Source organism: Lutra lutra, chromosome 4 (genome assembly GCF_902655055.1).
Source record: "Lutra lutra chromosome 4, mLutLut1.2, whole genome shotgun sequence".
NCBI lineage: Eukaryota > Metazoa > Chordata > Mammalia > Carnivora > Mustelidae > Lutra > Lutra lutra.
The window spans coordinates 59161385-59187379 of record NC_062281.1 but is presented as its reverse complement, the minus strand read 5'-3'; the positions used below and the strand labels follow the sequence as shown (position 1 = coordinate 59187379).

General features: G+C 35.8%; 1 protein-coding gene across 1 annotated transcript in view; it reads left to right on the top strand.

The window, feature by feature from the left end:
• Positions 1-376: 376 nt before the first annotated feature.
• The window catches only part of HNF4G (hepatocyte nuclear factor 4 gamma), a 258745-nt gene continuing 233126 nt past the window's right edge, over positions 377-25995 (top strand). The window contains exon 1 of the mRNA XM_047727302.1: positions 377-398. The gene's annotated coding sequence lies outside the window, so the exon portion shown is untranslated. The remainder of the gene's footprint in view (positions 399-25995) is intronic.

Sequence of the window (25995 nt, the reverse complement as noted above, 5' to 3'; positions counted from 1 at the left end):
AAAATCAGGATCGTTAGCTGTTTAGTCAAAGGAAATTGTTTTAGCCAATAAATTGAACTTGGAAGCTGTAGTAGGCAAAATAATGACCCCAAAGGTGCTCACATCCTAATCCTTAGACCCTGTGACTGTATTACCTTACATGGCAAAAGGGACTTTACAGATGTGATTGAGCTTAAAGACTTTGTGATGGGAAGAACATCCTGGATTATCCAGGTGGATCCAATCTAATGATAGGAGATTTAAGAGCAGATAACTTGTCCTAACTTTTCCCAACTTCTTTTTTTCAGTAGTTACAGAGAGAGGGGAAAAAGGGTCAGAGAGATGCCACATTGCTGGCTTGGAAGATGGAGAAAGGATCGCGACCCAAGGAATATAGGCAGCCTTCAGAAGCTGAAAAGGTAAAGTCTATAGATGATATAGCAGTCTGATAAACTTTTCTTCTATTAACTCTAGTAAAAATCTTTATCTTTAGTAAAGATCCTAGTATTCCTGTCTTGGTGGTAATAACAGACTACATGTATTTCTAATGTGCCCAGTGTATAATTTTCAATCCTTCCTTTCTTTTTTCTTTTAAATAAACTATTTTTAGAGAAATTTAAGGTTCACAAAAAAATGAGTGAAAATTATGGAAAGTCTCTATATACATCTGTCCTCCCTTCTACAACCCCCCCCGCCACTCCCAACATCCTCCGTCAGAGAGGTATAACTGATGAACCTACATTGAACTGTCATTATCCCCAAAGTCCAAAGTTTATATTAGGGTTCACTCTTGGTGTTGTACATTCTACAGGTTTTGACAAATGTGTAATGACATGTATCTAATAGTTTAATGCATATATTATATGTATAATACATATACATATTACATATATTACTTACATATGTAATTGCATGTATTACAATTATAAATTATTACAACATAATTATGTGTGTTTTATGCATGCATATACAGTACAGTATGGAATTGTTTCACTCCCCTAAAAATCTTCAGGACTCTGTTCATTTCTGCCTCCCCAACCACTGATCTTTATACTGTCTCTATAATTTTGCCTCTTTCACAATGTTGTAAGGCTTGAATCATACAATAGATAGCCCTTTCAAATTGGTTTCCTTTACTTCATAATTTGCATTTAAGTTTTCTCTATATTTTTATGGCTTAATAGCTCATTTCTTTTATGTTTGTTTATTCTCAGTTTTAACATTTCTTTTTTTAAGATTTTATTTAGTAATTAGAACTCAAGTGAGACAGTGAGAGAGAGCATAAGCAATGTGGAGGGGCAGAGGGAGAAATAGACTCCCTGCCAAGCAGGGAGCTCAATGTGGGGCTCAATCCCAGGGCCTCAGGACCATGACCTGAGCCAAAATCAGATACTCAACCAACCGAATGAGCCACCCAAGCACCCTAGTTTTCACATTTCTATTTATAAAATGTATTTTTCATCTCAAAGCATTTGATATTTGTGTTAATTATTAATATTTTCCTTATCATTTAAATGGCTTAGTATATAAAGAAATATTTAGCCTCACCTGGCAATTACCAAAAGGGTTTCTACTAGGATCTAGCCAATCAAATCTTTGTTTTAAAACAACCAATGGGTTAATTGTGTATATTTTCAAGTGGTATATAACAGCAGTTTAATATAGATTTCTAAACATTACATGATTTAAAATCTGAAAAGTTTATGATTTTCCATTTTTAATGTATTAACAATAGAAACTTTTTGACACAGAACTTTTGGAAGTTGTTGAAAAAGTTAAAAGCTTACTTGTAGTATCTTTATTCTTATGTCCATGTTCACCATGACACTGACACTGGACCAAAGTAAGGATTAAATATTCTAGTATCTTAAAATGTGTTATTTAAAGCCCAAAACTTCCATAGAGGTACTCTGTACCAGCGTGTCTACATTTTTTTTTTGTTTTACCAATAAGGTATAGATTAATGGTTTGTATCTATTTCACCTGTTTAAAACCAGTTGGCTTTAGCACCCTGACCAATGAAATATAAAGGACCCATCCAGCAAACTTATACCTTGGCTCTACTGAATCATGACTTCCCACACTTATCTTGGTGGTCATGATCCAATGATGAAGCATGTCCTGCATCTGAGAAAATGTCTGAAATTTGTGCCTAGAAATCTCCATTCTCTCTCATGGTTGTCCATGCTTTTATCCTTTTACCTTTATTAAAGCTTTATATGAGTGTATGTTGGTTCATAACCTCCTCAGAAGCTTCCTGGGTGAAATCTAAAACTGGCCCCTATACTTGGAGGGCAGAGGGAGATTAAAGAAAGACATAGGCCACTGCAGGTTGGTAGGTGGCAGGTTTGGTGAGCAAAGAGAACTTTTGTACAGGGCTTGTCTTGGGCAGCAACAAGGTAAAAAAAACCTTTGCATCTACCCACCAAATCTTAAAAGTTTATAAGAGGCCTCAACTGGGTTTGGCACAATGGACTGTATATTGTCCAGATGGTCTTAGCACCACATCACCATCTCAAGTCTATTATGTCTTTGGGACAGCCTCTGGGAGTGGGTAAGGCAAGCAGAACCCATATTCCATGGATAGGAGAGGTGGTGAGGAGCCTCTGATTGCCAAGGTGCACCTCATAGGTCAACTGGCAGTCATGTCTTCTTGATGACCTCCCGCAGCAGTATACCTTGTGGTTTCATGAGTTCTTATAGTTATCTGACCTGGTGTAATTTCCTGCAGTTGGTGCTCCAAGCAGGATGCTTGAAGTGGCCCTTGGCTCTATAATTAAATGATGGATAAGACTTAGTTTGGAAGTGGGGTGCCTAGTGGATCAGTGGGTTTAAAACCTCTGCCTTCAGCTCGGGTCATGATCCCAGGGTCCTGGATCAAGCATCACATCGGGCTCTCTGCTCAGCAGGGAGCCTGCTTCCTCCTCTCTCTCTGCCTGACTCTCTGCCTACTTGTAATCTCTGTCTGTCAAATAAATAAATGAAAAAAATCTTAAAAAAAAAAAAGACAGTTTGGAAGAAAGAAAGATGAGGAAATGGGATATGAAGGACTTTTGATTCAGGCTAGCTCCCACAGACTAGCCTTCAATTCAGTGGTATTGTGACCATTAACAGCAGAATAAACATATCAACTTGGAAGTGGAAAAACCTGGAGCTGAGGGAAATACCTAAATGGATGAAAAAAGAAATTCAGACAAGAGGTATGTCAGTCAAGAATTCAGTGCTTTGGCTGCTCTTAGTTGCTTTGGCAAAAATGATAGTAACTAAGAAAGAACACAAGGCTTCTGGTCTGCCAAGTTACCACCATTGATTCTGTGTGTAACAGGAAGGGACATGATGAAATCAGGAGTAGTACAAATACTTCTTTTGATCAGAACGTTACTTTGCCTAACTGATAACCACTAAAAAGATTATACAGGCTTTGGATGAGGTAAGGGGGAAAGTGGGGATCAAGGTATGCCTAAACCTGGACTATTCAAAGAGCTTAGGCAGTCTACTTTTTGCAGAAATGTGGATATCCTAATCTGTTGAGCCAGTGGAAGGCAGGGTTATGAAAATAGCTTGAAAGAGGGAATAGTCCAACTCCACTCTCATATGATACTGAACAGTCCTGAGGATGCTGAAATGTTGAAAATACAAGCACCTTCAGATTGATTATATAAAGACAAAATATACTCCAATTTTAGGCTTTTCACCCAAGAAGTAATTCATGTGATAAATAGGGTTCAAATGCTTGGGATTCTTGTGTGACCCTCCTGTTGGGAAGTAAAAGCATATGAGAGAAGCTGTCACAGACCTACTGGCTCAACTCCTAAAGGGTTAAGTGATGGGAAAGATATTAGAAATATTTAGGGGAAAAAAGACCATTAAGATTAAAAGGGATGGGGCACCTGGGTGGCTGTCGTTTAAGGGTCTGCCTTCAGCACAGGTCATGATCTCAGGGTCTTTGGATTGAGCCCCACATCATGTTCCCTGCTCAGCAGGGAGCCTGCTTCTCCCTCTCCCTCTACCACTCTCCCTGCTTGTGTTCTCTCACTCTTTCTCAAATAAATAAATAAAATCTTAAAAAAAAAGAAAAAGATTAAAAGAGTTGAAAAAACCTCAGGGCAATTAAACATATTGGGATAATTAGTTCAAAATATCATGAAAAAGGAAGTAATAGATGGAATAACTACTAAAACTTTAATAGATTGCTGGAGAGATTATGTGGTTCATCTGTACCACCAACTCCTAAAGTTACAAAAAAGATTTGTTCAAATTATCCTAGCCATAGTGAATTTTTAAAAATCTTATGGTGATAGGGAAAAACAAAACAAGGATCCTCATAAACAACACTGATTAAAACAATGTGAGTTAAAGAAAATATATCAGGTTGGTCCTGGAGTGGAAAGTGTGGTGCCATCAGTAGCAGGAAATCCAAGACCTTTTGCTCTGGTGTGTGTGAAGTATCATGGGCGTGATGAATTGTTCCATAGTGGCTCATAATTTACTGTCAGATCTGCTAATAAATAACAAAAAGACAACATAATTAAATTATGGGGTTGTGGCAAATTGTCAGTGACTAAAATTGAAAATATGGCTTGAAGTAAAAATTTATGAACAAAGGTTATTCACGGTTTTGTACCAACTTAACCAGAATATATTATTGGAATGTATGTAATATCTTGAATGGGAGGGATGGGAAGCTCTTCTCTTAAATGACTGGAGAAAAGGATCTAAAAATCTGCTTTATATACTGTCTTAATTGGTAAGCTAAATGGAAATCCTTAGAAAGAGCTTATTCACTCTAGTGATTAGTTGAAAACAATATAGTATACCTTAGGGGTTATTAATAAGTTCCTGACTTGGTTAAGTTTATGTTAGACACTATATTATCACCCAGAAAATACACTTTTTACTAATCCAATATGGTTTGTTAGAAAAGTTGAGGAATCTTCGAAATTGATTATGGACTATGGAGGACTGAAAAAAATGGATCCCCCAATAGCATCAGCCATACCTAATAGTGTAACACTTCACATTTGCAACAAGTTAAGAAGTATTCGTATTGTGTGATTGATTTATCTAATAGTTTCTTTTTTAACTTCAATTATGGAAGAAGGTCACAATTATTGTGCATTCCTGTTGGGAATGTAAATTGGTGCTGCCACTGTGGAAAACAGTTTTAGTTTAAAAAAAAAATTAAACATAGAATACACTATGATTGACTAATTTCACTACTAGGTATTTACCCTAAGAAAATGAAAACACTAATTTGAAAAGATACATCCACCCCTAGGTTTATTACAGCATTACTTATAATAGCCAAAGTATGGAAGCAATCCAAGCATCTGTCAATAGATGAATGGAAAAGAAGATGTGGTATATCTATGTTGGAATATTACTCAGCCCTTAAAAAGTATGGGATCTTGCCATTTGTAACAACATGAGTGGACCTAGAGGGTATTATGCTAAGTGAAATAAGTGAAAAACAAATGCCATATGATTTCATTTATATGTAGAACAAAACAAATGAATAAACAAACAAAAGTAGACATAGACTCAAACATAGAAGACAAACCGGTGATTGTCAACAGGCAAGGGGTATGAGGGGATAGGCAAAAGGGGCAAAGGATAGTGGGAAACACAGACTTCTAGTTATGGAATGAGTAAGTCACAAGATAAAAGGTATAGCGTAGGCACTATAGTCAATAGTATTATAATAGCATTGTATGGTGACAGATGGTTGCTATATTTGTGGGAAGAATAACATATAGTTATTGAATCACTGTGTTGGACATCTGAAACTCATATAACATTGTATGTTAATATGCCTCAATTTAAAAAAAAATCATTGTCTATTCATGTTGGACAGAATCCAATACAGGTTTACTGAGCTTCCATAGGGATATTTAAATTCTGCTTAGTGACATAAGGGGTTCAATTTGATTCTATTGAAATGTGTAGTTATACATTTTACTGATGAAAGAATGCTGATCTCCATCCGAAGATGATGTTAAAGCAATTAAAAGTGCTGATTAATCATATCTCTATCAGAGACCTGCAATAGCTAGCTAAAAATGTAGGTTCAAAAGAATACTTGGTAACATTCATAAGAATTACTTGGGTCAGAAACATTAGCAATATTCTTCATACAACCAAAAATAAGCTACCGTGCCTGCCAGCTCAAAAATTGAAACAAAAATTAATTGGTTTGTTTTGTTTCATAAAATTAGCTCCTACTCACATAGCTATCAGAAAAAAGAAAAGCTGAATTTGAATGGGGCTCTGAATACAGCGGCCTACCATGCAATGTCAAAAACCTATGACCTAATGGATACTTCAGGAATCACACAACCTCAATGATGATCAAATGATTTAAGTGTTAGCAACTCCAACCCTACTTGCTGAGGTCTTGGCCAAAAGCTTGTTACTGCCTCCCAGTGGTAACTACTGAGATTTTGGACTTGAAATTTTCCTAATTCAATTTCCAGCTCCAGTCTCTGACAAATTTTCGCCTGTTATTGTGCTTTAGCTAAACCTACTTCTACAGCAAGATGCAAAATTATTTTGAGATCTGAAATACACATTACAGCATGCATTCTGTAAAAACAACATTCTAACAGAGAAAGGAATCCAACAGATACTCATTAAATGGAAATGGACCACTGGAGTACATAAAAATGTGGCTTCCATGCATTTGGGCCCTTTATTAGATCCCCCTGATGGAGTCAACAAACTCCATGGCTGAAGGGCTCCACACCCTATGATCATTTCTCAAGGATGCCAAACAAGCATCATGATTTACAGATGGTAATTTCAAGCTAGAAGGACAACATTTAGTCTGGAAGACATTGTGACAGATAATTGATTACACTTTGAATAAAGAAGGTGAAGATAAGTCTCCTCAATGGGTAGAATTAAAAATTGTGTTCCTTGTGGTATCGAAGGAACTGGTCATAAAAATAAGGATTTAATATGGATTTTTATAGATTTTTGGGTAAAAGCCAATGAACTAGAAGTATTGTTCAGAAAATGAGCCTTATAGACTGCAACATAAGAGGTTTCTTAGCATTGGGTGCTACAGAATGGAAAATCTTAAGGAGTAAAGTCCAAGGGTGTTTGGGTGACTCGGTTAAGCTTCTGGCTCTTGATTTCAGCCTGGGTCATGATCCCAGGGTCCTGGGATCAAGCTGTGTGGGGCTGCACTCAGAGGGGTGTCTGCTCCTCTCCCTCTCCCTTTGCCCCTCTTTCTGCTTGCATGTGCACTCACACACATGCATATGCTCTCTCTCCCTCTCTCAAATAAATAAATCTTTAAAGAAAAAGAGAGGAGGAAAGTCCAAGCGGAGCAGATTAAAGCCCATGAAAAAACAAACCAACAAAAACACTTACAAATTTATAAACAAACAAAGATAACAGGAACCAGAAATTGCATACATTTGGTCTTTGGATGGCCTCTTTGTTATAATAGATGAGGAGCCATGAAGAATTTGAGCAATGCAATGATGGAGAGTAAAAAAAAAAATGTATCCTACTGTCCCCTGTCTGGTGAGAAATGATCCTGGGAGCTGCACTGGGAAGTCTCAGACCTCTTTAATGTTTGTTTACACTTTGTTTCTACTGCTATATCGTATTATTGAGCTTTATTTAAAGATGAACATGTATAACTCCTGAAGCCTTGAAGTCTCATAATCTGAGCCTGTATAACTAATGTAATCATATAAATCAATTTTAAAACCCTTGCAAGCAATATTTCTATTTTGTAAGTATCATGATTATCTAATCTTGTTATAGTTGAGTCTTCTAAATCTTATTTGTGGTAGACTTTCCTTCATGTGTTTACTTATTATTGACTTTCAAATGTGTGCTAATCTTTGGTGAGGCTTTATGTTGAATAATCCTATAAAACCAGGGTTGGGGATACACAGAATAAAACTCTAGAATAGTTTTGTGTTTGCATTTGTAAGGTGCCCCAGGGATTCCACTTCCAGAGGTTGACTTCTTATGTTAAGTTTAGCTATTTCCAGATTTCATGACCTTTGCAATTTTTTTTCATGTGCTGGGTATTGCTTTATTTTTTTAAGTTTTTATTTAAATTCCAGTTAGTTAACATACAGTGTAACATTAGTTTCAGTGTACAAAGTACTGATTCAACACCTACATACAATACCGGGTGCTCATCAGGAGGGTGCTCCTTAATCCCTACCACTTATTTAACACTCCCCGCCCCCCACTCCTTTGGTAACTATCAGTTTGTTCTCTATAGTAAAGAGTCTGTTTTTTGACCTTTGCAAATTTAAATATAAAATGCTTAACATGATAAAGTATAAAACATAGCAAGAATGAAGTCAGCAAAAATTGAACAGCACGAACTCCAGGGGCCTATCCCTGACCAGAAACACTGAAAAACTGGCAAATCCGTCAGATTCAACCTTATAAGGAATTCTGGAAGATAGTCAAAGGTTTAAAGCAAACAAGTGAATGTTGAACTGGGAGGAAAGCCACTGAAACATGGTAGGAGAGGTTTTGGGCATTTTAACTTACCTTTGTTCTATCCTGCTCTGCAGGATGTTAGCAGTCTTGAAAACTGCAGCCCGTGTTCTTGGTGTGGGTGCCTGGTCCCAAAAGGAGCAGAACAGACCTTGTTCCCAAGGAATTGTGTTTGTTTTGACCTGTCTTTAGGTTCCCTGGAGGACTGATGGAGGGATCTAACCTTCATTTCACCTCACTCAGAGCTGTTTAAGTGCGGAGAAATGCTCATGTGGGGCACGTTCATCAAAAACACAAATGAAAGGCAAGTGAACAACTTGTTCTGCCTGGGGAATAAAATAGCAGTTGTAGAAAACAATAGCCATGCTAAAAGCCTTGATGGAAAAGCTGGAAAATGTAATATTTTGGGGCATAAGGATTTTAAAGACCCCAAATAGCTAAAAATTTCTCAGAAAGAACAAAGCTGCAGACATCAAACTTTCTGATTTCAAACTTTATTATAAAGCAATAGTAATCAAAACAGTATAGCATTGGCATAAAAACAGACACACAGACAAATGGAACAGAATCAGAAACACAACCCCATGTATAAATAATCAAGTAAAATTTGATAAGGGAACAAGGTATACTCAATAGGAAAAACATAGTTTCTTCAATAAATGGTGGGAAACTGAATATTCATATGGAAAGGAATGAAATCAGACCCCTAATTACATCAGTCACAAAAAATATTTTGAAATGGATTAGACTTAAATATAACATCTGAAACCATAAAACTCCTAGAAGAAAACAGGGAAGAAGCTCCTTGACATTGTCCTTGACAACAGTGTTTTGGCACCAAAAGCACAAGCAACAAAACTAAAAATACCCTAGTAGAACTACATCAAATAAAACCTTCTGCATGATAAAAGAATCAACAAAATCAAAAGGCAACATTTGGAAAGGGAGGAAATATTTGCCAACTATACATCTGATAAGGGATTAATATCCAAAATATATAATAAACACACAACTCAATGGTTAAAAAATCTTAAAAATTTAGCAAAGAATCTGAATAGACCTTTTCTAAAGAAGACATGAAAATGGCCAATAGGTGACAAGGTATTTGTTCAACATTTCTAGTCATCAGAGAATGCACATCAAAACCATGATGAAATAACTTTCATCCTCAAAATAATGGCTATTATTTTTTTTTAAAGATTTTTATTTATTTATTTATTTGACAGAGAGAGATCACAAGTAGACGGAGAGGCAGGCAGAGAGAGAGAGGGAAGCAGGCTCCCTGCTGAGCAGAGAGCCCGATGTGGGGCTCGATCCCAGGACCCTGAGATCATGACCTGAGCCGAAAGCAGCAGATTAACCCACTGAGCCACCCAGGCGCCCCAATAATGGCTATTATTAAAAAATGAAAGAAAATAAGTGTTGGCAAACATGTTGAAAAAAGGGAATCCCTATGCACTGTTGGGGGGAATTTAAATTGAAACAACCACTACATAAACCATTTTGAAAATTCTTCAAAAAATTAAAAATAGAACTCCTATGTGATCTAGCAATCCCACGTTGGGTGTGTGTCCAAAGGAAATGAAATCACTATCTTGAAGAGATTTTTGCATCCTCATGTTCATTACAGCATTATCCACAATAGCCAAGACATGGAAGTGACCTAAGAGTCCATCAGTGGATGAATGGATAAAGGAAAATGTGAAATATAATATACATATTATATTTCGGGTATGGAAAAGAAGAAAATTATTTTATTCACAACAACATGGTTGGCCTCTAGGGGCATTGTGCTAAGTGAAATGAGTCAGAAAGACAAATACTACAGATCTTACTTATATTTAGAGTAAAGCCAAATTCATAGAAACAGAGAGCAGAATAGTGGTTGTCAAGTGGGTAAATGGAGAGATGTTGCTCAAAGGGTACAAACTACCAGTTATAAGTTGAATACATTTTGAGGGTCTAATGTAAAACATGTGACTGTGGTTAACAATACCATATTATATATTTGAAAACTGCTAACAAACTAGATCTTAAATGTTCTCACCATGAAGCACATTTGCAAGTGCGTGTGTGCGCACACACACACACACACACACACTCACACACAACACAGACAACGTTATGTCAGGCGATGGGTGTAATAACTAACTTTATTGTGGTAATCATTTTGCAATATGTGTGTGTGTGTGTGTGTATCAGATCATTTTGTTGTACACAAACTTGCATAATGTGTATGGCAGTTATATCTCAGTAAACCCAGGAGGGAAAAAAGGAAATGAAGCTAAGGCAGAGTTGTAAATTACCTGGCCATATGCTGAAGGAGTGTTTCACCAAGAAGTATTTTTTAATTTTTCTTACTTCTTTTGGTTTTTTGGGTTTTGACTCAAGGCATTTATAGAAATATCTGTCAAACCAATAGCCAACCACTAAGCTAAGAGAAAAGAGACTTCAGAAACCACACATGATAGAAACATACAGTGTTTTCCAAATGAAGTTTAGAAGAGTTGCTAAACAAATTTTGCTAAGCAAAATATAAAATAAAAAAATTACAACCCCACGTAAAGCATAAACAAAAAATTCTGGGAAAATATAGAATCTGATTTCCAGCGTTTCCATATCATAACATTCAAAATGTCCAGTTTTGGGGCACCTGGGTGGCTCAGCCAGTTAAGCATTTGACTCTTGGCTTTGGCTCAGGGCATGATCTCATAGTCCTGGGAGGGAGCCCTGCATTGGGCTCCATGCTCAGTGCAGAATCTGATTGTCACTCTTCCTTTGCCCCCCCACCCCTTGCTCTCTCTCTCAAATAAGTAATCTTCAAAATGTCCAGTTTTCAACAATATTTTATGACATATTCCAAGAAACAAGAAAATGTGACTCATTCACAGGAAATAAAAAGGGGGAGGAGGATTAACAGAAACTGTCCCTGATGTAACACAAACATTGGATTTACAAGACAAAGACTTTAAATCAATTATCTAACATATGCTCAAACAGATAAAGGAAACCGTGGACAGAATGCTAAAGGAAAACAGGAAAGCAATATCTCAGCAAATAGAGAGTATCCACAAAGAGAGAAATTACAATAAGGAACCAAAAAGAAATTTTGGAACTGAAAAGTGTAATAACTGAAATGGAACGTTCATTGTAGGAGTTCAAAAGCAAGTATGAGCAAGCAACAAAAAGACCAAACACATTTAAAGTTAGGTCAGTTAATTTGTCTACTTTGAAGTATCAAGGAAAGAGGAAGAATGAAGATAATTGAACAGAGCCTAAGAAACTTTTAGGACACCATCAAACACAAGAACATACACATAATAGAAGACCCAGAAGAAAAAGAGAATGAGACAGAAAAATATTTGAAGAAATAATGTCCAGAAGCCTTCCAAAGTTGATGATCTAGGGATCTAGACACCCAAGAAGCTCAATGAGTTCCAAGTAGGATGAACTAACAGATATCCATGTATAGACTATTTTAATCAACTATCAAAAGATAAAGACAATGAGAATGAAAGCCTCAGAAGCAAATCACAACATAAAAGGAAATCTTACAAGATTAACATTTCATTTTTTACCAAAAACTATGGAGGCCAGAAACCAGTGGGGTGATATACTTTAAGCCACTGAAAGAAAAGAAGAGAAAACAAAACAAAACTAAACTGTGAACCAGGAATTTTATACCTGGCATACTATCCTGCCAAATGAAAGAAGATTTAAAATATTCCCAGAGAGGGGCACCTGGGTGGCTCAGTGGGTTGGGCCGCTGCCTTCGGCTCAGGTCATGATCTCGGAGTCCTGGGATCGAGTCCCGCATCGGGCTCTCTGCTCAGCAGGGAGCCTGCTTCCTCCTGTCTCTCTGCCTGCCTCTCTGCCTGCTTGTGATCTCTCTCTGTCAAATAAATAAATAAAATCTTTAAAAAAAAAAAATATTCCCAGAGAAAGAAGAGTTGAGGGAGATCATTGCAAGTAGTTCTTCCCTGCAAACATGCCAATGGGAATCCTTCAGAGTGAAATAAAAGGATGCTAGACAATAACTCAAAGCCATAAGAAGGAATAAAGAATAGGTAAAGGTAACTAAATATGTAAATATAAAAACAAGTATTATTGTATTTTTGGTTTGTAACTTCTCTTTTTGTTTCTTTATAACTTAGAAGATAAATGCATAAAACAATAATTATAAACCTATGTTAGTAGGCACATATAATGTTGCAACTTATGAAAATAACACTACAAAAAGGAAAAAAATAGAGATATATAGCAGCAGAGGTTTTGTATACTATTGAAACTAAGTTGGTATAATTTCAAACTAGGCTGTTACAAGTTTAAGATGTTAATTGAGACTTCAAAGGTAACCACTAAGAATATAATTTTAAAGTATTTACAACAAGAACTGAGAAGGGAATCAAAATGGTAAGTGACAAGAAGAAATAAACAAAAAATAAAAGACATAAATTAGAGGAATGGATAAATAAACAGGACCCATCTATGTGCTATATACAAGAGACTTATTTAAGAGTCAGAGAAACTAAGAGGTTTAAAAGGAAAAAATGGAAAAATATATTCCATGCAAACTATAAAAAAAAAAAGTCTGTGGTGGCTATGCTAATATTAGAAGTAGACTATGTAAAACATTGTTACAAGAGGCAGTGAAGGACATTATATATTGATTAAAGGATCAATCTACCAAAAATGTATAAATATATTTATATATATATATATATATATATATATATATTTAGTAATAGGGCCTTAAAATATATGAAACAAAACTTGAGAAAATTAAAAGAATAGACGGTTCTTACATAACAACTGAAGATTTCAGTACTCCACTTTCAGTAATGAATACAATAATTAGAAGATCAGTAAAAAAAAATAGAGGACTTGAAGAACTCCAAAAACTAAGTTCTTCTGACAGTCAGGTATAGAATAACCCAACAGCAGTAAAAACACGTTCTTCTTAAATGCACATGGAATAGTCTTAGGGTAGATTGTATGCTAAGCCACAAAACAAGTCTCAATACATTTAAAAAGACTGAAATCACACAAGGTATCTTCTCTAAACACAATGGAATTAGACTAGAAATCAATTACAGAAGAAAAATTGAGAAATATATGAATGTGTAGAAATTAAACAGCACACTCTTAACCAATTACTTCAAAGAAGATATCAATAGAGTAAATTAAGAGATACTTAGAGGTGAATGAAAGTGAAAACCTAATATACTAGAACTTGTGAGATTCAGCAAAAGGAGTGCTCTGATTATCTCTATACCTGCTTATGTTAAAAAAAGAAAAAAGAATGGTCCCAAATCAAGAATCTAAGTTAAACTGTAAATAATAAGAAAAAGTAGAGTAAGCTAAACTCAAAGCTAGCAGAAGGAAGGAAATAATAAAAATTATGGTTGAGATTAAAGAAGTAGAATATAGAAAAACAATAGAACAAAAGTTGCTTTCTTAAAAAAAATCAGCAAAATTGACAAATTTTTAGCTAGACTAGAGAGAGAGAACTAACATTAGAAAAGGCAGTGGAGGCATTACTAATACAAAAAAAGCAGTCACAAAGGACCACATACTGCATTATTCTATTTATATGAAAAGTCCAGAATAGGCACATCTCTAGAGACAGAAAACAGAACAGTTGCCTAGGGCTGGGGGCAATGGGAGTTGGAGAATGAAGGCTAAGAGGTATCACATTTCTTTTTGAAGTGATGAAAATCTTCTGAAATAGATTGTGATGATGGACATACACATCTGAATATCCTAAAAAAGCCATTGAATCATACACTTCAATGTATGGCATATGAATTATATCCTTTTTTTTTTAAGATTTTATTTATTTATTTGACAGACAGAGATCACAAGTAGGCAGGGAGGCAGGCAGAGAGAGAGGAAGGGAAGCAGGCTTCCCACTGAGCAGAAAGCCTGATGTGGGGCTCGATCCCAGGACCCTGGGACCATGACCTGAGCCGAAGGCAGAGGCTTTAACCCACTGAGCCACCCAGGCGCCCCTATAAATTATATCTTAATGAAACTGTTAAATATTTCTAAACTAAAATATGTTAAGAAGAGTTTTATACTTTTCATTGGAATTTGCGGGTTAAATGGTGACAATGACATAGAACTGAGCAAATGAAGAAATAAAGAGATCTTTGTTACTTTCAAGGACAACACAATTTTGTACAAGAAAGGACATTTTATAGAGTAAATATGACTTAGGTATGAATTGTGATTCAAGAGTAATTATAATGGGAGGGAAAATCTAAGAAGTGGTCTAATGGAGGAGGGAATGGGAAAGAGTGAAATCCTTTTCTTTGATTATGGGAATTTAGCTAATAATGTCTAAAATAGAAAAAAAATTGAGATGTAAGATTATAAGTACATTACTTGGATCTATAAATGTAAATGCCGTCAGTCTGGAAAAGTGAAATGCCTTTGCAGAGAGGAAATTAGAGAGAGAAGGCAGATAGGGGTTCCTGTTTTCCATAAAAAAGCCTTTTAGAATTATTATATTTTTAATATTTCCACATTTAATTTTGATAAAAAATAAACTTAAGGAATGCTGTAATATATATACTTAATATATACTTAACCAAAAAATGTTTTAATGAATAATAATATATATAACTAAAATATTTATACTAATATCTATATGCTAATATATAACATACAATATATATATACACATATATATGATTATATCATCATAGCTAAGGAACTAGTTTGCTGGGTCTTCTCTATCATTTCTATTATTTTTTGATGTAAATAGACCAGATCTATCTCTAAGTAAAAGAAAATTAGGCTCCAGTAATTTGACTCTGCCTCTGACATGGCACTGTAAAATATAAATGAGGCAAAGAAAGGATGAGAAATTAACAAGGAGACTATTGTAGCTGGTTATTAATCAGGAAAGCAAAAATAGAATTTGAATGACTTTACACTAATTTAGGACATGGCATGCTGGGGATAATTGCCCTATGCTGACACCTAATGTTCACAGAGAACTGTAAGAAAAGTTTGACTGTGGACCTGGGCAGAAAATCAAGTTAGGTCACCCAGCTGTGTGGGTGTTCTTACTCAGAAGTTTCTTAAAAAAATAAATAAATAAAAAATAGGTCACATACTCAGCTAATACACATAAACACTAAGTTAAACACTAAGAATGGGACTTGTCTGGATGAATAAGTCTGTTTTTAAAAGTAACTTTTCCACAAGTCAATAATACAAAGTATGGGAAAATGTAAAAATTAATCATTCTACTTAGTTTCACTGAGTGCACAATCAACAATTGGTACAGTAGAGATGAATGTGGCAATTAAAACACTTTATCGATAGATTTAGATTTAGGTGCAGATATATCTTCCTTACAATATATCAGTAGATCATCTCCACAGGGAATGGGAAAGTATACACACAGCCTTCTAAGTTGGCCCTGAGACAGCACTAAAAAGCAATACTGGGGGCATTAAGCTTCCATTCAAAAATTTATTCCAGTAGAAAGCCTTTGCACATACTGTCTTTTGTTCAATATATAGCCTAGTCAAAATGTTTTTACCTTAAGTGGAAGGTTTGATTTTTTTTTTCCATTCTCTGTGAATACAGTGACATTTATCAGGACATAAAATGTTGATTGAGATTAATATATGACTAGGCATTAAAGGAGGTAAAAAGAAAGCACAAACCCTCTGGGCTTAAGATATGTAGATGTCTCAGCTCTTGATTAGCACATCAGACAGAGTGCTGCTGGACTCTTACTAAAAAGACATTTGCATCAGTCCTCCCGTTTCCATGGCAATAATATTAGAGATAGAAAAATTTGAAAAACCTACAAATGCCAGTTCTCTTCAGTCTATGTTTCAACGTCTGCCTCAATTTTTCCAGTGAGTTTGCAAATAGTACTCTCTGCAGTAGACTCAGCTGAAATTTAATCAGGTAGAACTACTGGGAAAATTGTTGCATGTTTAGATGGGATTAGGAATGTATTATATTTTCTCTGTAAGTACATTGTATTTCTCTTCAGGGCTCTTCTAAAATACAGTTATTGGTGATAGATCATCATTGAAATGTTAAAGGAATTTGTTGTTGCTTCTCAGGAGCAAATCTGTGTATCAGAAAACATTACTACTTGCATACACTTGCACCGTATAAAAAGAGATATCATGTGTTAGTTAAAAACTTATATTTGAGTTCAGAATTACTTAAAATATATCAACTCCTAAAAGCTTTAGACATATTTAACATTCTGGGCAAGTGAATCTCTGTTATAAATGCTACTATTTGAAAAAGCAATGCTGTTTAAGAGTACGAAATAGTTGGCCTTTAAATATACAGTTCTTCAAAGAAGAAGTATTTTGGAAGTAAGGAAAGTTTGTATTTTCAGCAGCGACTTACAGGGTGTTGTTTTTTCCTCTTGAACTGGGAACAGCAAGAGTGACTGAGTGCTGTAGGAAAAACCTAATAAAGCCCTGTCTCATAACCACACTTTTTCTTAGTTTCAGATCTTACTCTGCCTAGTTCAATATTTCCCTATCCATCAAAGAATAGCTTGGAATAACTTGATTTACAAGCATTATGGAAGATTATTCTTTTCCTTTTCTCCCCTTTTTAATTTATACTAAGAATAGTAAAGGAAATAATTGTTTAATTCCTTTTAAAAGAAATGTCATTATTTCTTTTCAAAATATTTTATATAGTTTATGACTGAACCATAAATCATCATGCCCAAAGAACAAAGGGGCACTATTGTGGATAATCAAGAATAGTTGCAGATCCAAAAATTGCAAAAAATATTTTGTGGGTGAGGCCTATGTTACTACAGTCATTAATAAGAGGGTGTCTCTGATTTTCACTTCATCTACAGCATCTGAAAAAATCCTACTCTAACCCCATTCAAGGAACATATTGTTTGAGAAGCTGACTTTCTTCTTGCAGTTAATTGTTCCCTGCTCTAAGATTATTTCATAATATGCCAGGAATTGCCAGCAATCCCTGTACTGATGAATGAGATTTTTCCAGACTTTGTTGTGAAAGAGAGGAGAAGGGAAGGAAGTCAAAGCCCAGAGACAAAAACCCTTTGCTCTTCTTTGCTCCTGATTTTATTGATTCTTCAAGATGATCACAAATCCTTATCACTAGTTCTCAAGCATGTGGTGTGTGAATGAAAGAGTCTTACTGAAACTAGGAGGATATGTTTATGGGAAAGATGCAGTATGCTAATCTGTGTATTCTACTAAACAAAGCCTAAGGGACAATGCATACATCTCTTAGACCGCAGAGCAGCTGTTTGGACTGAGAAAGCTTGGGGGAAGGCAACTCCTCATGGCATTCCAAGGGCAGAGCGGTCGCAGGCCTTGGCATTCCAAAGGCCCACACCCTTCTCTGAAACCTTCCTTCACCCCCAGTGGCCTCTGTATTACATTTTAGCAAGCTAGGTATTATGGCTGATTTCATGCTCTACCTTAACGCCAACAATAGTCCTCTGTAGATTACTTTGTACTACTGTTCTAGACTGTAAGCTCCTTCAGATTACTGTCCCTATTTTACTCTTTGTATTCTTAACACTCATTAATTGATTTCTTCATTCATTGTCATTTGTTGAGAATTTATTATGTGTCAGGCACTGTGTTAGGCATGAAGGTGAAAATAGTGTTGAAAATATAATGATTGCCTTCTTTCCAAAGCTTCAGTCTAGTGGAGAATACAAACATAACATTTATTTGTTTTATTTTTAATAACAACTGATAAGTGTTAAGATGCTATGGTAGATATAAACAGAGAGTTACAAAACTGTTAAAAGGGTTAAAGCCTGAGTGGACATCATAGTATGAGAATAAGTTAACTAATCAAAACGATGGCAGGGGTGAGATGGGGAGAAGTTTTAAAAATTGAGGAAGTGCAGGAAAATCCCGTGTGGTAAAAGGGAACATGGCCAGCAAAAGGGGATGTTCCTAGAGTCATTAGAGCAAAAACAGAGGTTTGGGGCTGAGGAGAAGCTGAAAAGGAGGTAAAACCAACCATCTTGGGTCTTGCTGGCCATATTAATGGTCTTGTATCCCAGCCTCAGAGCATTAATAAATCAATGAGGGGACTAAATGAGGTGATGTTTTAATAAGAGCTGCTTTCACTCTAGATTTTTACATATTTTGATAGTTGTAATATGAAAACCAAATGGGAGTAGAGTAAGAATGGATAGTAGAAGCCAATGAATATAGGTCTCCCAGCCCAGTGCTTCCATGATCAATGGATTGTCACCTCATCCCTAAATACATCTGAGTAGTTTACCCTCAGGAGAGTTTATAACCAAATAAGAAGAATCTCAGTGGGGACCAGAAAGGGTTGCATTTAGGATTTTTTTTTTTTTTTTAAATTCCAGCCTATAAGTGATTCACTGAGACTCTGGAAGTCAACAGAATTTGAAGAAGTGACAATGGTTGTTAAAAAGGATGATTTAGAGACCATTTAAAACTTAATTTCACCAATAGATGTGTAGATATGCATTGTTTTTCCAACTTTTAAAAGCTATTCTGTGTATCCATTTGTTTTATATATAGTGAGACTGAACATGCAAATTTGACAACAGCGAGACCGTATACAAGATAGAACTCTGACACACAGCCTGCAACAACCAGCCAAGGAAACAAATCTGTGACATACAGTAACCAGCCCTCCAGGAACCCAGTCTGCTGCTATGGATCAGTCAAACTTGTAAGAAGTCAGACCCTGATTACTAGTAACAATCCAAGAGCCAAATAGTAAAAACTAAACCAAAAAGACTAGACTGAATTAGTAACTTAAAGCTTTCATAATTTTTTTTTCTGACTTTCTACCAACCAGAGAAAGCAAATAAGTCCTCCCCGCTCCAAGCAGTCATATAAGAAGTCCCACTTCTAGTTAGCCTGTCTACAGCTACTCTCTGCCAACAGCTTCCACTCAGGATGGAAGCCTTTCCTTCTTTCTACTCCTCTGCCTGCCTTTGAATCTGCCAACCCCATAAGTGATGATGGCTGACTTCCTTTCTATAACTCTGAATAACTTTTGCTTCAGCTCATTTGGTTGGTCTTCATTTACTTCCACAGTAGATTTTCTGCAGCGAAGAATTCTGTTGTGGAGGTAGGTATCCATTTGCTACTTTTAGCCGTATCTGTTTAATTAGGATCTGAGATATTGAATGGAAGGGTTACTATGTTTTTGAGTTATTATGTGTGTGAGTGTGCATATGTGAGAGAGAAAAAGGAAGAAATAGGTAGTAAAGAAGAAACAGAGAGAGTGAGCGGGGTATTTAGGAGTGGAAGGTTGGTTAAATTCATTCTTTCAGCTCATTTTTATTGAGCATCCACAATATGTCAGGCACCATTTATACAGGCACTTTTTATTTCTTTTCAGCGTAACAGTATTCATTGTTTTTGCACCACACCCAGTGCTGCATGCAATACGTGCCCTCCATAATACCCACCACCTGGTTCCCCCAACCTCCCACCCCCCGCCCCTTCAAAACCCTCAGATTGTTTTTCAGAGTCCATAGTCTCTCATGGTTCACCTCCCCTTCCAATTTCCCTCAACTCCCTTCTCCTCTCTAACTCCCCTTGTCCTCCATGCTATTTGTTATGCTCCACAAATAAGTGAAACCATATGATAATTGACTCTCTCTGCTTGACTTATTTCACTCAGCATAATCTCTTCCAGTCCCGTCCATGTTGCTACAAAAGTTGGGTATTCATCCTTTCTGATGGAGGCATAATACTCCATAGTGTATATGGACCACATCTTCCTTATCCATTCATCCGTTGAAGGGCATCTTGGTTCTTTCCACAGTTTGGCGACCGTGGCCATTGCTGCTATGAACATTGGGGTACAGATGGCCCTTCTTTTCACTACATCTGTATCTTTGGGGTAAATACCTAGTAGTGCAATTGCAAGGTCATAGGGAAGCTCTATTTTTAATTTCTTGAGGAATCTCCGCACTGTTTTCCAAAGTGGTTGCACCAACTTGCATTTCCACCAACAGTGTAAGAGGGTTCCCCTTTCTCCACATCCTCTCCAACACACGTTGTTTCCTGTCTTGCTAATTTTGGCCATTCTAACTGGTGTAATGTGGTATCTCAATGTGATTTTAATTTGAATCTCCCTGATGGCTAGTGATGATGAATATTTTTTCATGTGTCTGATAGCCATTTGTATGTCTTCATTGGAGAAGTGTCTGTTTATGTCTCCTGCCCATTTTTTGATATGATTATCTGTTTTGTATGTGTTGAGTTTGAGGAGTTCTTTATAGATCCTGGCTATCAACCTTTTGTCTGTACTGTCATTTGCAAATATCTTCTCCCATTCCGTGAGTTGCCTCTTTGTTTTGTTGACTGTTTCCTTTGCTGTGCAGAAGCTTTTGATCTTGATGAAGTTCCAAAAGTTTATTTTCACTTTTGTTTCCTTTGCCTTTGGAGACATATCTTGAAAGAAGTTGCTGTGGCTGATATACAGGCACTTTTTTATACAGAGAGAACAAGCCAAAGATCCCTGTCCTCATGGAACTTATAGCATAGGAAAGAAAAAGATAATAAACAGGTAAATTAATAAGTATAGTAAAAAAGTAAATTATGCAGCATTTTATAAGATGGTAAGTACTATTTTAAAAATGAAGGCAAGGTAAAGATGTTGTCAGGGGTCCAGGTGGAGAGTAAATTAAATAGGCGGTTAGAGAAGGCCACATTATGAAGGTAATAGTTAGCAGGAACTTGAGGAAGAGGAAGAGGATGAAGTGTGAAATAAGTAAGTTTATGTGAGGGAAAACCTTTTTTAGGCTGAGAGAGCTAAAACAAGGGCCTAGCGGAAAGATGCTGGCTATGTTCAAATAATAGCAAAGAAGAGAATGTAGCTGGAGTTGAGTCAGTAAAGGAGAAGAAAAGACATGAGGTCAGGAGGTGAGAAGGTTCATCTGCAGGAGAGGGATGTTCCGCCATCATAAGAATCTCGGCTTTTTATCTGAGTGAAGTGAATTGTTGTTGCAGAGTTCTGAGCAGATGAATGGCACGACAGATTTTAAACAGATCCTCTGCAGCTGCATTGAGAATCGACTAGAGAGGGAAAACCATGGCTTTAGAATACAGTTTTGTGTTTACATCTAAGTATTAGTGTGTTTAATAATACAAATATTCACACAGCAACTAAAAACACTACTAGACAATTCTGGAAACACCAATTCCAGAGGTGTTGGGGACCTGGAACTCTTTCTGTTTTCTCTTCCTCTTCACCTTCTCCCTATTTCATCTGACTTGGGATCAGTCCAAGACAAGCTATCCCTTCTCTCTAAGCTTGACTACTCTAGAAATTTAATAAGCCTGGAAGAGGACATGTGGCCTCAAATAAACTTATAGTAAGACAAAACATTCTAATAACATCCCTTAAGTTAAAATCCTAATTTACAGATCACATGGCACCTGCATCCCCTGTACGATTTTCAATCTAAATGACAGTTATATCCAATATCATTGTACCATAACTGAGCAAGATGCACTATGAGAGAGTATGAATCATTAGAGGAAATTAAAGTATATACATTCTGAGGCAATTATAATAACTGCTAACTTTTTAAGAGAAGAAAACTTGAACTGGAATAAATGTAATTTAAATCTTAACATTAATATTGAACTTAGTCCTTCAGAATCTTGCCCATGGCCTATGTCAGAAAATCCCTGTAGCTTGATGTTAAAGTGATGCTAAAAAGTAAGATTTTGGACTGATACCAAAAGAAAAACACATGCAGAGAAATTTGTTGTATGCCATCAAAACAAAACAAAGCAGAAAATGTGTGGTTCAGAAGAATTTATTACCTAAAAATTCAGTCTGTTTTCTGACTAATCATGTGAAGTCAAATTTGAGATGGAGGAATGTACAATGTCTTACATTTGGCATCAAGATACTATTCTGCCTCGTTGTATTTTCATTGAAGAGAAAAATGTAGGAATCCCCAAAGGATGCAAGTCCAGTTAACCTGGTTATGGCCCATTGGCAAGGCATTCCTTTCCAACCATAAATATTTTCTGATGGTTGAGACACATTCCAAGATTATAACTCATTTAGATATTCAAATTAAATGAGTAAAGACCTATCTTTACTACTTTTTCTGAAGCCAATTATCAATACACTTGCAGAATATAAAATATTCACTCACTATCATTTTTTGTTTTTTCACATCTGCTCATTTAGCAGCACTAAAATTATTGATTTTAATTTTAAATAATCATGAATTTCAACTAAAAACCATATAAAGATTAAAATAAATGTTATAAATAACCCTCTACCCATTGAACTTATGCTATATGCAAGGAAAAAAAAAAAACTCCAAGGAACTAAAAATAACCTGTGTTAAAATTATTGTTTAAAATAATTTAATTTTAAAATCGACTTTGCAAATCTTTTTTTTCTATCTTTGTTTTAAGATCTTTTATTGGAAATTGTATTAAATACCCAGCTAAGGACTCTTAAAGCAGCGTTCAAAGAACAAAAATTATTTCCCATTATATGGCAAAGAATGCCATAATCTGTTTTTATGTCTTTTTTTATTAACCTGTTATTGACCATGGCATATGGCCCCTAGAGTGAAAGCTATATTCATAAACCCCTTATACCTTGATGTGGCCATGAACTAAGTTTTTGCCGTGGGCTGGGGTCATAATCTCAGGTGACAAGATCACTTGTGTCAGGCTCTGTGCTCAGCAGGGAGACTGCTTGAGATTCTCTCCCTCTGCCCTTTCCCCCACACTCCAGTATTCCTGCACTCCCTCTCTTCCTCTCAAATAAATAAATCTTTTTTTAAAAAAGTTAGTAAGTATATAATAAGTATATAGTATAGTGGAAGGCATATGAAATATGGCATTGGTGTACCTGAGTTCAAGTCCCACTTTGTTCAGTTTCAATAGCTGTTTGCTTCTGAAAAATCAATTAACTTCCAGAACTTTAGTTTTCTCATCTGTAAAGTGATGATAGTAAAAGTGATCTCATAGTTTCAATGGGAGTGAAAATGTTGTATAAGGTGAACTAGTCTATAGAAATTCTCATTACCATAGTGATGTGCCTATCTGAATATATAAATAAACAACTAAATTAAAGCACAAATTCTCATTATTTATGATCTACTGAAAGAATTACCTTATTGACGGCCTAAAACTAATAATTTTTTTGTGGGCTTGATTTATTTATTATTGATTGATTGGCAAAAGATAGGTAATAAATATGAGAAAAAAATTATCTGATTTTCCATCTAATGTTTAGCCAAAGATTACTGGAAACAGGTGGGCATTCAGCCTTTTACAGTATGAATGTGAGGCAGAGGAAGAAATTAATTTGTACTGTTTCATTTAGTGTTATAAGGAACCTACCCACAATTGTTGACCCATATATCTCAGTGTGATGTATACAGCATTTCTGTAGAATATCAGATTGAGATAAAACTCATTTAGCCAGGAAAAAAGAATTTAATTAAGATCAAGAGAACTTCCTTCAGTCCTTAGAATCCTTAATGAGAGCACGCCGTTGCCAATCACTATCCTATGGAGGTGAGGTCTAACTACATCCCAAAAGGTCAGTACTCACCACTGTTATTATCATTGCATACTATGAGTTTATACCACTGTTGTGGAAGACTATAATAACAAAGTGCTTCTGTTTAGGGAAACATTCTGAGTTCTTTTAGGTTTTGAAACAAGCACAACATCAAAAAATCTTGTTATTACTGGGTGGGAAAGGGAATAAGAATCAGTGTCCAAGTAATCCTAAATAACATGTCTTCTTCCAGATTCCCAGCCTATTTTCTCCAGTATGTATGCATACTCTTACATGCATTGGTGTGCAACCATTTGTTTGTGTAAATCTCTGTGTATATAACCTGAATGATGTCAAATATGTCACTATTGGCTATGAGCTTTAATGAAAACATTTCCATATAACCTCATTTCCTTCTCATGTATATACATAATCTATTTTGATGGATCCTAGTAGTTGACTTGAGGTTCAGTAAAAAGCATAATTTACTAGATTAGACCACAAATACAAGCGAGTCCCTAAATCATCTCTCAGCTATCTGCAAAAATGCAAATAATGATATGAAAATACAAAAGTAATTTCTCTTTGGGTTTGGAACTCATTTTTTTAATTTAATGTGCAAATATACACTTTTTTAAAGACTGAGAGATCGTAACTTATTTCAAACTTATTTTTAAAAAGTAACTATGAAGACCTAATTCAGAGAAAACTTGGAAGCAGGCTCAAGTGCCCCACTCTGACACTGGACATGGACCAAGCCCTCTGACAATATATAGTGTCTCACAGTGGAGAGGAATGGAGCAAAGCACACATATCAAATCAGAGCCATCACAGTGCCCACCATCCTCAAGAGGCAGACACTAATGCAGGCATGAATGAGGAATGAGACATCAAGTGGGCAAAGAGATGTGGGATTCCCGTGATCTCTACATCTTTACATAGATAAATTATTCAGGATTCTTGGGTTAGTCAACAAAGAAGTCTTTCCAAAACAAGTTTACCTGCTGATCCAAGCAAGTAGATAGAAAAAGTCACTTAGATTAAGAGGTGAAAATAGAAAGGATATATTCATTATCACTCTTCATAAAGATACTTTAAATAAATATACATATATATATCTACATATATATATATGATAAATGTCTGTAAATTTGCTATGTTTGGAGTTCCAACCTTAGCATGTTTGATGTTGGAATGTCAATAAAGCTAATTAAACATTTCCATAAACCACAGAAGTGAAAGGGACTTGGAGGAATCATCTGTTGACATTTAAATATCTACTGTGCAAAGGGAAAAGCAAGGTTTGCATCCAACAATACCACCTGGTTAATCCAGCAGTTTTTATAACCTGGCAAATTGTTTTTATGCAATAGTGCATTTTTATGAAATTAGCTGGGTATTTTCAGTGTTCTAATCAACATTTTTCTCATCTTCCTTGCATTGGAGTAGTTCCATTGTAACAGATGTTTCTCTCTTTAGTACAGAGGTAAAACTGCATGTATCTTGACATAGGCAGGCAGCACTTGGCTTTGGAACACTAAGTCTTCCAACAGGTTATTCCTTCAGTTTCAGTCATTGGCTTAAATAGGTCTATTCCTTCCAAGCTCAACAACATGGTCTCCAAACACTATTTCTCCATTAGTCACCTGGTTCCACACTCCAAAATGCAATTCAGACTTGGAAACAAGTGTGTATCCATGACCTTTTAGGTCTAACATGGTCTGGTGGAAAGCATATTGGAAGAGTATTAGTCTCACCAACTCACTTGGTGACCTTTGACAAATTACTTGACCCCAGTGTGCTTCATTTTCCTTTCTACACAGAGAACAGGAGGTAATAATATTATAGCTTCCTTCCCTATCTTTCAGGATTTTGTAAGGTTAAAATGAAATAACTGTTATCTACATTTAAATGTAGATGCTGAAATGTCCTCCCTTTCTGTGCTGGTTTTAGAAACACATCACCACATTTATAAGAAAAAAATGTTGCAAATGGATTTAGTAGAAACAC